Source organism: Scyliorhinus torazame, chromosome 19, assembly GCF_047496885.1.
Source record: "Scyliorhinus torazame isolate Kashiwa2021f chromosome 19, sScyTor2.1, whole genome shotgun sequence".
In the NCBI taxonomy this organism is placed as follows: domain Eukaryota; kingdom Metazoa; phylum Chordata; class Chondrichthyes; order Carcharhiniformes; family Scyliorhinidae; genus Scyliorhinus; species Scyliorhinus torazame.
Window position 1 is genome coordinate 13,588,192 of NC_092725.1, and position 14,763 is coordinate 13,602,954.

General features: G+C 51.4%; 1 long non-coding RNA gene across 1 annotated transcript in view; it reads right to left on the minus strand.

Annotated features, from left to right (window-relative positions):
* Nucleotides 1–14,763, minus strand: part of LOC140395856 (uncharacterized) — a 52,300-nt gene that overhangs the window by 18,185 nt on the left and 19,352 nt on the right. The window contains exon 2 of the long non-coding RNA XR_011936337.1: nucleotides 12,805–12,902. This is a non-coding gene — a long non-coding RNA (uncharacterized lncRNA). The remainder of the gene's footprint in view (nucleotides 1–12,804; nucleotides 12,903–14,763) is intronic.

The window sequence follows — 14,763 nt, forward strand, 5'->3', positions numbered from 1 at the left end:
AGTTTGGGCTCTTGTTTAAAGGAAGAGGATTCCCTGTGGAGTCATCCATTGGAGACATTGGGGTGAATTCTCTGCCCCCCCCCCCCCCAAGCTGAGTGTTCCTCGGTGGCATGCCATTACTGGCAGCAGGGTTCTCCAATTCCCCCCCCCCCTGGCCAATGGGAGTTCCCATTGTAGCCACCCCACTCCGCCAGGATACCTCCGGATGGTGGTACACTGTCAGCGGAACAATGTGGCCTCAATCACTTCCTGTGGTAACGAATTCCACAACCGACCTCTCTCTGGGTGAAGACATTTCTCCTCATCTCTGTCCTAAATGGTCTACCCTGTATCCTCAGACTGTGGACTCCTGGTTCTGGACACACGCACCATTGGGAACATGTGATACACATAAATGATCTGGGCGGTGATTTACATAAATGATCTGGACGAAGGTATAGGTGGTCTGATTAGCAAGTTTGCAGATGATACGAAGATTGGTGGAGTTGCAGATAGCGAGGAGGACCGTCAGAGAATACAGCAAAATATAGATAGATTGGAGAGTTGGGCAGAGAAATGGCAGATGGAGTTCAATCCAGGCAAATGCGAGGTGATGCATTTTGGAAGATCTAATTCAAGAGCCGACTATACGGTCAATGGAAGATTCCTGGGGAAAATTGATGTACAGAGAGATCTGGGAGTTCAGGTCCATTGTACCCTGAAGGTGGCAACGCAGGTGGATAGAGTGGTCAAGAAGGCATACAGCACGCTTGCCTTCATCGGACAGGGTATTGAGTACAAGAGTCGGCAGGTCATGTTACAGTTGTATAGGACTTTGGTTAGGCCACATTTGGAATACTGCGTGCAGTTCTGGTCGCCACATTACCAGAAGGATGTGGATGCTTTAGAGAGGGTGCAGAGGAGGTTCACCAGGATGTTGCCTGGTATGGAGGGTGCTAGCTATGAGAGTAGATTAGGATTGTTTTCGTTGGAAAGACGGAGGTTGAGGGGGGACCTGATTGAGGTCTACAAAATTATGAGAGGTATGGACAGGGTGGATAGCAACAAGCGTTTTCCAAGAGTGGGGGTGTCAATTACAAGGGGTCACGATTTCAAGGTGAAAGGGGGAAAGTTTAAGGGAGATGTGCGTGGAAAGTTTTTTACGCAGAGGGTGGTGGGTGCCTGGAACGCTTTGCCAGCGGAGGTGGTAGAGGCGGGCACGATAGCATCACTTAAGATGCATCTAGACAGATATATGAACGGACAGGGAACAGAGGGAAGTAGATCCTTGGAAAATAGGCGACAGGTTTAGATAAAGGTTCTGGATCGGCGCAGGCTGGGAGGGCCGAAGGGCCTGTTCCTGTGCTGTAATTTTCTTTGTTCTTTGTTCATCCTTCCTGCATCGACCTTGTCCAGTCCTGTCAGAATGTTATAGGTTTCTATGAGGTTCTCTCCCACCCATTCCTCTGAACTCCAGCGAATACAATCCTAACTGATTCAATCTTTCCTCATACGCCAGTCCCGCCATCCCAGGAATCAGCCTGGTAAACTTTCGCTACACTCCCTCGAGAGCAAGAACATCCTTCCTCAGATCAGGAGACCAAAACTGCCCACAATACTCCAGGTGTGGCCTCACCAAGACCCTGTACAATTGCAGCAAGACATCCCTGCTCCGGCACTCGAATCCTCTCGCGATGAAGGCCAACATACCATTAGCCTTCTTGACCGCCTGCAGTACCTGCACGCTTACCTTCAGCGACTGGTGTACGAGTACACCCAGGTCTCGTTGCACACTCCTCTCTCACGGGCACGGGAAAAGACAACTGTCGACCCTGCAAAGTCCTCCTTACCAACATAGTTATCATAGAATTTACAGTGCAGAAGGAGGCCATTCGGCCCTTCGAGTCTGCACCGGCCCTTGGAAAAAGCACCCTACTTAAGCCCACACCTCCACCCTATCCCCGTAACCCAGTAACCCCACCTAACCTTTTTTTGGACACCTAAGGGGCAATTTAGCGTGGCCAATCCACCTAACCCGCACATCTTTGGACTGTGGGAGGAAACCGGAGCACCCGGAGGAAACCCACGCACACACGGGGAGGACGTGCAGACTCCGCACAGACAGTGACCCGAGCCGGGAATCGAACCCGGGACCCTGGAGCTGTGAAGCAACAGTGCTGACCACCGTGCTAACCACTCTGGGGGCTTGTGCCAAAGTTGGGGGAGCTGTCTCACAGATTAGTTAAGCAATAGCCTGACATAGTCGCACTCACAGAATCATACCTTACGGACATTGCCCCAGGCCACTATCACCATTCCTGGGTATGTCGTGTCTCACGGACAGGACAGACCCAGCAGAGCTGGCACAGTGGTATACAGTCGGGGAGGAAGTTGCCCTGGGAGACCTCAACATCGCCTCTGGGCCCCATGAAGTCTCAGGGCTTCGGGTTAAACATGGGCAAGAAAACCTCCTGATTACCACGTACCAGCCACCATCAGCTGGTGAATCAGTATGCCCCCATGTTGAACACCACTCAGAGGAAGCACTGAGGGTGGCAAGGGTGCAGAATATCCTCTGGCTGGGGGGCTTCAATGTACATCACTAGGAGTGGCTCATCGTACCGCCACAGACCGAGCTGGCCACCGCACCGTCCCTGTGGAGACAAAGTCCCTTCTTCACAATGAGGGCACCCTCCCTCGTGGCGTGTGGCACTAACACCGTGCTAAATGGGATAGACTTCGAACACATCTCGCAACTCCAGACTGGGCAGCCAGGAGGCGCTGTGGGCCATCGGCAGCAGAATTGTGTTCAACCACAACCTGTAACCTCATGGCCCGGCCTATCCCCCCCCCCCCCCCCCACTCTACCATTACCGCCAAGCCAGGGGATCAACCCTGGTTCAGTGAAGAGTGCAGGAGAGCGTGCCGGGGGCAACCCCAGGAAGGCCCAAAAATGAGGTGTCGACCTGGTGAAGCTACAACACAGGACTACTTGTGTCAAACTGCATAAACAGCAAGGAACAGGCAGAGCTAAGAGTTAACCACATTGCCATGGGTCTGGAGTCACATGTAGGCCAGACCAGGCAGATTTCCTTCGCTGAAGGACATTGGTGAACCAGATGGGTTTTTACGACAATCGACAATGTCATCATTTTAATATCAGATTTTTATTGAATTGAAATATCACCACCTGCAGTAGCGGGACTTGAACCTAGGTCCCCAGAGCATTTTTCTTAGTTTCTGGTTTTACTAGCCCTGTGACAATTCCACTATGCCACTGCGATGGCAGGTAGACTATCATCTGTATATAATATGAATAGATCATCATCACCTGTATGTGTATTATAAGTTATTTTTTTTACTGTTGTAGTTCCAGCATCTGACCACCAGGTGGCGTCAGTACGCAGGGACGTAACCCAGACGCCCCATGTATTCCAGAACAAGGTGTTAGTGAGGAGTTGATAGCAGTGGCATATTAGAGTAACTCTGTACTACCTGAGTGTAAGTTAGTGTTAGACCATTATTTCCAACTGTGTTAATCTTCACCATGATAGTAATCATTTAGAGTAGCGTTAGTAATAAATAGTTTTGTTGTGGAACAAAGTTGAATGTTCTTTGTTAACATCGGAGAACATTACATGGTACCTAGGAGTGGGTGTCGAACGTGAACAGTTAGGGGAAGTTAGGTACGGCGAGAAGATGCACGAGAACAATCGCAGACTTGGAGAAAATCGGCTGTAAAACGAAATACTGCCAGGATCGTCGAAGCGAGATGGAAGCATTGAAGACTGTCAGCCAACTGCCCACGACTGGTAATGTAGATGCGAACTTCCGTGCTTTAAGCAGCAGTCACTTTTTACCTGCAGTCTCTTGGTCTCCAAGAAGCTTCGGATGTGAGAAAAATAACACTCCTAATGAGATTAGCCGGTCCCCAAGCAATTCTTTTGTACAATACCTTTCAATTCGCTTCGGAGGAAGACTAGAAGAGGCACGTAAAGAAAATCGAGCAATTCGATAACTATTGCTATCCTCAAAAACACGAAACTCGCGCGACTCGGCCAACGTTGTCTACCTCATACGCTGCAGGAAAGGATGTCCCGAAGCGTGGTACATTGGCGAGACCATGCAGACGCTGCGACAACGAATGAACGGACATCGCGCAACAATCACCAGGCAGGAATGTTCCCTTCCAGTCGGGGAACACTTCAGCAATCAAGGGCATTCAGCCTCTGATCTCCGGAGGTAAGCGTTCTCCTAGGCGGCCTTCAGGACGCGCGACAACGCAGAATCGCCGAGCAGAAACTTATAGCCAAGTTCCACGCACATGAGTGCGGCCTCAACCGGGACCTGGGATTCATGTCGCATTACATTCATCCCCCACCATCTGGCCTGCGAAATCCTACCAACTGTCCTGGCTTGAGACAATTCACACCTCTTTAACCTGGGGTTACCCCATCTCTGGATCTGTAAAGACTTAATTACATGAAAATGCTTGCATTCAGAGTATCGTCTTGCCTCTTTCACTTTGTCTATATCTATGTTTCTGGAACATACCTCTTCATTCACCTGAGGAAGGAGCAGCGCTCCGAAAGCTAGTGACATCGAAACAAACCTGTTGGACTTTAACCTGGTGTTGTCAGGCCTCTTACTGTGCCCAGCCCAGTCCAACGCCGGCATCTCCACATCAGGGAAACTAACAATGAGGAGCGGACAGAGATCTCAGAAATATTACAGGGACAGGTCGATCTGGCGGTGGAAACCCTGCGTATCGGACAAGTCCAAATTGATAAAGGCTGAGACAGAGAAAGATGAAACCTTGCAGAAGATATGAGAACCATCAACGCAAGCAAACCCATGACTGAAAGTGAGCTAGTCAAGAAACCATGGATGAAGATTGGGTTGATCTTTTTTATCTGGTTGGCACTGATTACATGCTGCTAATTGATTACTCCTCGAACTACCCGGAGAAAATGAAACTGCCGAGTTCCAGGATTGGCAGCCTGATCCGATGCGCAAAAGAAGTTTTCGGGCGTCATGGCAGACTATGCATTGCCATGAGTGACAACGGCCCCCTGCTTTGACAGTTGGCAGTGGCAAGATTTCGCTAGGAGGTAGGATTTCAATCACATCACCTCCAGTCCGCACTGTCTCTCAATCCAAGGGGCCAGCAGAAAAAGGGGTCCACATCACGAAGACTCTGCTCGAGAAGGCCATTGCTTCACACAGAGAGCCGTGTCAAGCGCTGTTGGCGCACCGTACCGCACCACTGAGCGACGGGTGAGCTCCAGCCCAACTGCTGAGCCGCGGACAGCGCTGCACAGCATTCCTGAAAAAATATTTGATCAGCCCACAATGCAAAGACAATCACTGCCCAGAGGCAGAGACAAACGCACAAACTACAACCGCTCCAGCTCCATGTTGGACAGTTTGGTCCCAGATGATACCAGCAGGGCTGAGACACTGCAAAGAATGGCCCATGACTGCCGAAGTCATCAGGCAGGCACATCCCCAGCTCCTTCGTTGTTCTCCTGGATCAAGGCTCAATATTGAGACGCAATCGCTAAAGCCCAAGGTGAATCAACCGATTACTCTTCAATCAAGACTGGACGATGGGATTCCTCCTCCTCGTACGCCTGAGCCGAAGCTCTCGGCTGGGAGGAACGCTGAATATTGAATGGGAAGTTAGCTTACCTTATAATAACCAGACTACCCCGTCTTCATCTCAAGCACTACGACGGTCCACCGGGGTTCGAAGACAACCTGATAAACTCAACTCATGAACACCAATCGCCTGATCGATTGACCCAATAAACAGGCACGTTTGCATGCAGTTTTACCTGACTAAAATCACTGTATATTTGAATAGTTTGAATGTACATGATTATGATTCAAAATCATTTTGAAAGAAAGGAGGATGTGATGATAGGTAGACAATCATCTGTATATAATGTTAGTAGATCATCATCATCTGTATGTGTATTATAAGTTATATGTTTTGCTGTTATAGTTCCAACATCCGACCACCAGGGGGTGTGAGTATGCGGGCACATAGAACATACAAAAGGAGGCCATTCGGCCCATCGAGTCTGCCCCGACCCACTTAAGCCCTCACTTCCACCCTATCCCCGTAACCCCTCCTAACCTTTTATTGCACACTGAAGGCAATTTAGCACGGCCAATCCACCTAACCTGCACATCTTTGGACTGTGGGAGGAAACCGGAGCACCCGGAGGAAACCCACGCGGACACACGGGGAGAGCGCGCAGACTCCGCACAGACAGTGACCCAAGCCGGGAATCGAACCTGGGACCCTGGCGCTGTGAAGGCACAGCGCTAACCACTGTGCTACCCTGCTGCCCAGGGCGCACCTTGTGTCCCACAGAAGGTGTAAGTGAGGAGTTGATAGCAGTTGCATATTAGAGTAACTCTGTGCTATCGTCGTGTAAATTAGTGTCGGACCATTATTTCCAACTGTGTTAATCTTAGACATTATAGTAGTCATTCAGAGTCGTGTTAGTAATAAATAGTTTTGTTGTAAACTCATGTTTTTTGTTGACACTGCCACATCAGGATTCAACGTCAGCATAATCAAAGAACATTACATCAACCCCTCCACATGTCAGCCTTCAGCCAATAGGATTCACTCCACGTGACCTCAAGAAATGGCTGAAGGCACAGGATACTGCAAAGGCTCTGGGCCCTGACAATATCCCGGCAATAGTACTGAAGACTTGTGCTCCAGACCTTGCCGCACCCCTAGCCACGCTGTTCCAGTGCAGCGACAACACTGGCATCCACCCGGCAATGTGGAAAATTGCCCAGGTGTGTCCTGTACACAAGAAACAGGACAAATCCAACCCAGCCAATTCCCGCCCTGTCAGTCTGCTCTCCATCATCAGCAAAGTGATGGAAGGAGACATAAACAGAGCTGTCAAGCGGCACTTACTCAGCAATACCCTGCTCTCGGACGCTCAGTGTGGGTTCTGTCAGGGTCGCTCAGCTCCTGACCTCATTACAGCCTTGGCTCAAACATGGACAAAAGAGCTGAATGCCAGAGGTGAGAGTGACAGCCCTGGACATCAAGGCAGCATTCGACCGGGTGTGGCATCAAGGAGCCCGAGCTAAACTGGAGTCAGTGGGAATCAGGGGGAAAACTCTCCGCTGGTTGGAGTCGTAACCGGCACAGAGGAAGGTGGTTGTGGTGGTTGGAGGTCAATCATCTCAGCTCCAGGACATCACTGCGGGAGTTCCTCAGGGTCGTGTCCCCGGTCCCCAACCACCTTCAGCTGCCTCATCAATGACCTTCCCTCCATCATATGGTCAGAAGTGGGGATGTTTGCGGGTGACTGCACCATGTTCAGCACCATTCGCCACTCCTCAGATAATGAACCGTCCATGTCCAAATGCAGCAAGACCTGGACAATATCCAGGCTCGGGGCTGACAAGGGGCAAGTAACGTTCGTGCCACACAAGTGCCCGGCAATGACCATCTCCTCCAAGAGAGGATCTAACCACCGCCCCTTATTCAATGGCATTCCCATCGCTGAATCGCCCACAATCAACATCCTGGGGGTTCCCATTGACCAGAAACTGGGCCCAGCCACATAAACACTGTGGCTCCCAGAGCAGGTCAGAGGCTGGGAATACTGTGGAGAGTAACTCACCTCCTGACCCCCCCAAAGCCTGTCCACCATCTACAAGGACACAAGTCAGGAGTGTGATGGGACCCTCTCCAGTTGCCTGGATGAGTGCGGCTCCCAACAACACTCGAGAAGCTCGACACCATCCAGGACAGAGCAGCTCTCGCTCGATCGGCACGCTGACCCCCACCTTCCACACCCGCTCCCCCCCCCCCCCCACCGACGCACCGCGGCAGCCGTGTGCACCGTCTACAAGATGCACGGCAGCCGCTCGCCGAGGCTCCTTCGACAGCACCTTCCAAACCCACGACCACCACCATCTAGAAGGACAAGAGCAGCAGATACCTGGGAACCCCACCGCCTGGAGGTTCCCCTCCGAGCCACTCACCATCCTGACTTGGAAATATATCGGCCGTTCCTTCACCGTCGCCGGGGCAACATCGTGGAACTCCCTCCCTAACAGCACAATGGGTGTACCTACATGTCGGGGACTGCAGCGGGTTCAAGAAGGCAGCTCACCCACCACCTTCTGAAGGGCAACTAGGGATGGGTAATAAATGCTGGCCGGACCAGCGACCCACATCCCGTAAATTATTTTTTATTTTAAATCGAATCACCCAATCTATATGTTATTCGGGGCTGTTTAGCACAGGGCTAAATTGCTGGATTTTAAAGCAGACCAAGGCAGGTCAGCAGCACGGCTCAATTCCCGTACCAGCCTCCCCGAACAGGCGCCGGAATGTGGCGACTAGGGGCTTTTCACAGTAACTTCATTTGACGCCTACTTGTGACAATAAGCGATTTTGCAGATTAGAATCACCCATGATTACAGATGTCCCTTTATCACACGTCTCTAATTTCCTGTTTAATGCCAGTCCCAACCTCACCACTGCAGTTTGGGGGTCTTTATAGAACCCTCGCTAACGGTTTTTGTCCCTTGGTGTTTTTCAACTCTACCCATAAAGATTCCACATTGTCGGCACTAATACCCTTCCTCTTTATTGCGTTAATGTCCTCTTTATCCAGCATTGCCACACCACCACCTTTTCCTTTTAATCTGTCCTTCCGAAATACTTAATATCCCTAGACAGTCAGTTCCCATCCCTGGTCACCTTGCAACCATGTCTCTGTAATCCCGATTATATCATACCCATTTGCATCTATTTGCACAATTAGTTCATCTGCTTGATTATGAATGCTCCACGTGTTAAGGCACAAAGCCTTTCAGCTTGTCTTTGTAACATGACTTGTCCTGTGGCCCTGTTTGAGCCTGGCCCTTGCTTTCTCTGCCGATCACTTTTCTTATTCCCCTTCCGGTCTTTTGTTTTTGTCCTTCTTTCCTCCGCCGCCTCTGACTCCCTGCGTAGGTTCCCATCTCCCCGCCATTTTAGTTTAAGCCCTCCCCAACCGCTCGAGCAAATATTCCCCCTCGGACATCAGGCCTGGACCTGCCCAGGTGTAAGCCATCCGGTTTGTACAGGTCCCACCTCCCCCAGAACTGGCCCCAATGCCGGAGGAAGTCGCAAACCCTCCCCCTCGCACCACCTCTTCAGCCACGTATTGATCCAATATATCCTGCTATTCCTACTCTGACTAGCACCTGGCACTGGTAGTAATCCTGAGATCACTACCTTTGAGGTCCGGCTTCTCAACTTCCTTCCTAACTCCCAATATTCTGCTTTCAGGACATCATCCCTTTTTTTTTAAACCTATGTCGTTGATATAAATGTTGGGAGGGGCTAGAGTAATGGGCACGTTAACAGGTTGTCCAATGGGTTCCTGGAAGTCAAACCGTGAAGATAGCTTCTGAAGACTTCAGTTGGAGTTCCTGCATTGTTCTGCCAGGATTCAGGTCTGTCTCTGAAAACAGGTCTCAAAGAACATCTCTGAAGCAAGTTTGCTTGAGTGCTCACTGTATTTAAAAGTGGATTGAGAGCTGAGATGGTTCTGTTGTTTGAGTGGGAGTAAAGATAGCAGTTAAGGGTTGTTGCGTCACGGTATTATTAGCATTGTTTAAGGGGGTAATTGTCAGCTATTTTCCTGTGTGATGTTAAAGATATTTTAATGCTGTGTTAGTAATAAAATGTTAATCTCCCACATCCCTATTTCTTTGCGAAATCCTGGGGAACTGCCTCCTACACGATTCTATCCCTGCCTTGGTACATGCGCTCGAGACGTTAATTCTGTCTCTCTCTCTCGGCAGCCTTGCTATATGGTCCCAGCTCTTTCTATTTGCCCGAAATGTTAAACCCCATCTACAAATCTGTTGCTGAGAATGTGTTGGAGGGTAAGATCATAGAATTTGACCATTGAATTTACAGTGCAGAAGGAGGCCATTCGGCCCATCGAGTCTGCACCGGCTCTTGGAAAGAGCACCCTACCCAAGGTCAACACCTCCATCCTATCCCCATAACCCAGTAACCCCACCCAACACTAAAGGCAATTTTGGACACCAAGGGCAATTTATCACGGCCAATCCACCTAACCTGCACATCTTTGGACTGTGGGAGGAAACCGGAGCACCCGGAGGAAACCCACGCAGACACGGGGAGGACGTGCAGACTCCGCACAGACAGTGACCCAGCGGGGAATCGAACCTGGGACCCTGGAGCTGTGAAGCAATTGTGCTATCCACAATGATACCGTGCTGCCCCTAATGGATGATGTAACGCGGCGAAGTAGACCATTCAGCCCATCGAGTCTGCTCTGCCAGTCAATGAGATTGCGACCACTCTGATCATCCTCCCCAGTTCCCGCCTTGCCCCCATCACCCTCGATCCCCGCACTGATTATAAATCTGTCTCTCTCTTTCAGCCTTGAACATACTTAACACCCCAGCCTCTACAGCTCTCTGCGGTGACGAATTCCACAGATTCACTGCTCTCTGAGGGAAGAAATTCCTCCTCATCCCCGTGTGAAATGGGCGGCCCCCTGACTCTGAGACTCTGCCCTCTGGTCCTCGAGTCTCCCACAGGAGGAAACATCCTCTCAGCATCGACCCTGTCAAAGCCCCCCTGAGAATCCGATAGGTCTCAATACGGTCACCTCTCATTCTGCTAAACTCCCAATGTACAGGCCCCGGCCCACTCAAACCTCCCCTCATGAGGAACTCCCTCCCTACCCAGGATCAACCGAGTGAACCTTCTCTGGACTCCCTCCAATGTACAGGCTCCGGCCCACTCAAACCTCCCCTCGTGAGGAACTCCCTCCCTACCCAGGGTCAACCGAGAGAACCTTCTCTGGACTCCATCCAATGTACAGGCCCCGGCCCACTCAAACCTCCCCTCATGAGAAACTCCCTCCCTACCCGGGGTCACCGAGTGAATCTTCTCTGGACTCCCTCCAATGTACAGGCTCCGGCCTACTCAAACCTCCCCTCATGAGAAACTCCCTCCCTACCCAGGGTCAACCGAGTGAACCACATTAAGACATAGGAGCAAAATTAGGCCACTCGGCCCATCGAGTCTGCTCCACCATTCAGTCATGGCTGATATTTTCTTATCCCCGTTCTCCTGCCTTCTCCCCATAACCCCCTATCCCCTTATTAATCAAGAACCTATCTATCTCTGTCTTAAAGACACTCAGTGATTTGGCCTCCACAGCCTTCTACGGCAAAGAGTTCCATAGATTCACCACCCTCTGGCTGAAGAAATTCCTCCTCATCTCTGTTTTAACGGATCATCCCTTTAGTCTGAGATGGTGTCCTCTGCTTCTAGTTTTTCCTGCAAGTGGAAATACCCTCTCCACCTCCACTCTATCCGGGCCTCGCAGTATCCTGTAAGTTTCAATAAGATCCACCCTCATCCTTCTAAACTCCAACGAGTACAGACCCAGAGTCCTCAACCGTTCCTCATACGACAAGCTCTTCATTCCAGGGATCATTCTTGTGAACCTCCTCTGGACCCTTTCCAAGGCCAGCACATCCTTCCTTAGATACGGGGCCCAAAACTGCTCACAATACTCCAAATGGGGTCTGACCAGAGCCTTATACAGCCTCCGAAGTACATCCCTGGTCTTGTATTCTAGACCTCTCGACATGAATTCTAACATTGCATTTGCCTTCCTAACTGCCGACTGAACCTACACATTAACCTTAAGAGAATCGTGAGCAAGGACTCCCAAGTCTCTTTGTGCTCTGATTTCCGAAGCATTTCCCCATTTGGAAAATAGTCGATGCCTAAATTCCTCCTTCCAAAGTGCATAACCTCACACCTTTCCACATTGTATTTCATCTGCCACTTCTTTACCCACTCTCCTAGCTTGTCCAAATCCTTCTGCAGCCCTCTCGCTTCCTCAATACTACCTGTTCCTCTACAGATCTTTGTATCATCTGCAAACTCAGCAACAGAGCCTTCAGTACCTTCTTCCAGATCATTAATGTATATTGTGAAAAGCTATGGTCCCAGCAGAGACCCCTGAGGCACACCACTAGTCACCGGCTGCCACCCTGAAAAAGACCCCTTTATCCCCACTCTCTGCCTTCTGCCAGTCAGCCAATCCTCTATCCATGCCAGGATTTTACCCTGAACACCAGGGATTCTTAACTTATTTAACAGTCTCTCATGCGGCACCTTGTCAAAGGCCTTCTGGAAATCTAAATAAATCACGTCCACTGGTTCTCCTTTGTCTAACTTACTCATTACCTGCTCAAAGGACTATAACAGATTTGTCAGACATGCCCTCCCCTTGACAAAGCAGTGCTGACTCAGTCCTATTTTATCATGCACTTTCATGAACCTACTCTGGACTGCCTCCAATGTACAGGCCCCGGCCTACTCAAACCTCCCCTCATGAGAAACTCCCTCCCTACCCGGGGTCAACCGAGTGAACCTCCTCTGGACTCCCTCCAATGTACAGGCCCCGGCCTACTCAAACCTCCCCTCATGAGAAACTCCCTCCCTACCCGGGGTCAACCGAGTGAACCTCCTCTGGACTCCCTCCAATGTACAGGCCCCGGCCTACTCAAACCTCCCCTCATGAGGAACTCCCTCCCTACCCGGGATCGACCGAGTGAATCTTCTCTGGATTCCCTCCAATGTACAGGCTCCGGCCTACTCAAACCTCCCCTCATGAGAAACTCCCTCCCTACCCGGGATCGACCGAGTGAACCTCCTCTGGACTGCCTCCAATGCCTGAATATGTTTGCTGAGGTGAAAGTGGGAGGAGGGGGGGAGGGTTTACTTACTCTAGAGGTCCCAGAACAGCACAGTAGCTTTCTCACGGACATGGTTGTGAGGTAACAAGGCGCATAGTCAGCGAAGTATCTCCCAGTCCCATTCTAATCTAGAGAAAACAGGGCAGAAAAACAGGCCGATTAGCAGGTGTGAGAAACGGTGGGTGCAGAGGTGTGAGAGGTACATCTCTCCTGTGCCGACCGTCCGCCCTGTCTCTGTACCTCCTCCAGCCCCTACACCCTCCTGTCTCTGTACCTCCTCCAGCCTCGACACCCTCCCTATCTCTGTAACCTCCTCCAGCCCCGACACCCTCCCTATCTCTGTACCTCCTCCAGCCCCTACACCCCTCCCTGTCTCTGTAACCTCCTCCAGCCCCGACACCCTCCCTATCTCGTAATCTCCTCCAGCCCCGACAACCCTCCCTATCTCTGTAACCTCCTCCAGCCCCTCCCTATCTCTGTAATGTCCTCCAGCCCCGACAACCCTCCCTGTCTCTGTTCCGCCTCCAGCCCCTATAACCCTCCCTGTTTCTGTACCTCCTCCAGCCCCTCCCTGTCTCTGTAACCTCCTCCAGCCCCTCCCTGTCTCTGCACCTCCTCCAGCCCCTACACCCTCCCCATCTCTGTAACCTCCTCCAGCCCCGACAACCCACCCTATCTCTGTAACCTCCTCCAGCCCCTCCCTATCTCTGTAACGTCCTCCAGCCCCGACAACCCTCCCTATCTCAGTAACCTCCTCCAGCCCCTACACCCTCCCAATCTCTGTAACCTCCTCCAGTCCCTACACCCCTCCCAATCTCTGTAACCTCCCCCAGCCCCTATAACCCTCCCTATCTCTGTAACCTCCTCCAGCCCTTACACCCCTCCCTATATCTGTAACCTCCTCCAGTCCCTACACCCCTCCCAATCTCTGTAACCTCCCCCAGCCCCTATAACCCTCCCTATCTCTGTAACCTCCTCCAGCCCCTACACCCCTCCCTATCTCTGTATCCTCCTCCAGTCCCTACACCCCTCCCAATCTCTGTAACCTCCCCCAGCCCCTATAACCCTCCCTATCTCTGTAACCTCCTCCAGCCCCTACACCCTCCTGTCTCTGTAACCTCCTCCAGCCCCTACAATCCTCCCTATCTCTGTAACCTCCTACAGCCCCTACACCCTCCCTATCTCTGTAACCTCCTCCAGCCCCTACACCCTCCCTATCTCTGTAACCTCCTCCAGTCCCTACATCCCTCCCAATCTCTGTAACCTCCTCCAGCCGCTACACCCCTCCCTGTCTCTGTAACCTCCTCCAGTCCCTACAACACTCCCTATCTCAGTAACCTCCTACAGCCCCTACACCCTCCCAATCTCTGTAACCTCCTCCAGCCCCTACACCCCTCACTATCTCTGTAACCTCCTCCCGCCCCTACAACACTCCCTATCTCTGTAACCTCCCCCAGCCCCTATAACCTTCCCTATCTCTGTAACCTCCTCCAGCCCCTACACCCTCCTGTCTCTGTAACCTCCTCCAGCCCCTACAACCCTCCCTATCTCTGTAACCTCCTCCAGTCCCTACACCCCTCCCAATCTCTGGAACCTCCCCCAGCCCCTACACCCCTGCCTATCTCTGTAACCTCCTCCAGCCCCTACACCCCTCCCTATCTCTGTCACCTCCGCCAGACCCTACCACCCTCCCTATCTGTGTAACTTCCTCCAGTCCCTACAACCCTCCCTATCTCTGTAAACTCCTCCAGCACCTACAACCCTCCCTATCTCTGTAACCTCCTCCAGCCCCTACAACTCTCCCTATCTTTGTAACCTCCTCCATTCCCTACACCCTTGCCTATCTCTGTAACCTCCTCCAGCCCCTACAATCCTCCCTATCTCTGTAACCTCCTCCACTCCCTACACCGCTCCCTATCTCTGTAAGCTCCTCCTGCCCCTACAACCCTCCCTATCTCTGTAACCTCCTCGTGCCCCTACTACACTCCC